The sequence below is a fragment of the Anastrepha ludens genome, chromosome 2 (assembly GCF_028408465.1).
Source record: "Anastrepha ludens isolate Willacy chromosome 2, idAnaLude1.1, whole genome shotgun sequence".
NCBI lineage: Eukaryota > Metazoa > Arthropoda > Insecta > Diptera > Tephritidae > Anastrepha > Anastrepha ludens.
Genome location: NC_071498.1, coordinates 51,939,182 through 51,940,626, shown reverse-complemented (window position 1 = coordinate 51,940,626; position 1,445 = coordinate 51,939,182).

Sequence of the window (1,445 nt, the reverse complement as noted above, 5' to 3'; positions counted from 1 at the left end):
AGCTTCGACCAGGCTCAAGATTATCTATTAATAAAACTAATTTTTCTTGTCCGATTGATTTTAGATGAATCTCCAAGGACTTGTGATGATCACCGCAAGGGCACAGAGCCAAAATCACCTAATAAAATAGAACGAAAATGATATGCTATCTCTATGGATTTTCTTCAAGAAGAAGCTCTTTATATATTTGTAGAGAAAAACTTCTTAAATTCTTGAAAAATATATGTATCTTCGAGGTATCATATATTACCGATAAGATGTTCTTATTAATACGAGTATATCCAAAGAGATATCACAAGTTATTGAGAAGATAATCTTATTGATATTTTCGAAGAGATATCTTTCAAATTTTAAATGGAGTACCTTTTATTTATTTAACCCTATAGATAACTAAACAAAAAATAAAATTTTAGTTTATTTATAAAATAATATGGTTTATTTATTCTTATGCAAACATTATTATTACGTCTAATATTATTATAAATACAAAAATATTATTTGTTTTGAATACATTTAGTGCTAATATTTTACAACCTTAATACTTTAAGTCCATTATTTAGGTCATAAAAATGTGTAGGTGGCCCATCTAGTTCTTTGAAGTTTATTATTTTATATACATTGCTGGAATTGCCTATTAAATACGATAAATATTTTTGTGAAAAATTTATATTTTCCCATTTTTTTACGCAAAGCGTGACATTATTATTTTTTATTTAATTTTATTTAATTACTTCATAAATATTTATATTATCGCTCTGAGAGACTGTTACTGTATGACCAATGTGAAATGCAATGCCTTGAAAAATAAGTACATTTGTTGTTTTATAAAAATTTAAATCAGACACTAATGAAGATAAGTGTGTACTATTTCCTTGTTAAATATTCTTAATACTTCTAAATACATATTCTTCTTAAAAAAAATCGTTCTTCAATAAATAATTTGCGAAGTTCAGCGAAGATATAATAGCCAGAGTTAGTGAAATGTTTGTTCTAAAGGAAATGTTTCTGGCATATTCTTTACGCAGTTGGTGTGCAGCCTCGAATCTAAATGGCCATAAGTATTTTCATTTTATGCCATCGCAACAAATATAAAATTCGAAAACACACGTAATATCAGTTCCAACTGCAATGATTCTTGGTTGACATTTCTCTTTTCTTTCAGCAAATTGATTAATAATTAATTGCAATTGAATTAACTTAATGTTGAATATCATTCGCTGCTGCTACGAGAGTGACAAAATCATTTAAAGCATCGGCTATAGTAGGTTTTTCGGTTTTATTAAGGCGCTGAAGAGGCAGTAATGCATGCAGAAGAATTGTGGTAATGCAATATTTAGTATCTATACAAATAATATTGTAATTAAAATAAATTGCAGCAATTAAGATGAAACCAAACACTAATAATTTGAAATATCCTTGTTGTATAGGTGTTTTAAATATAGCTC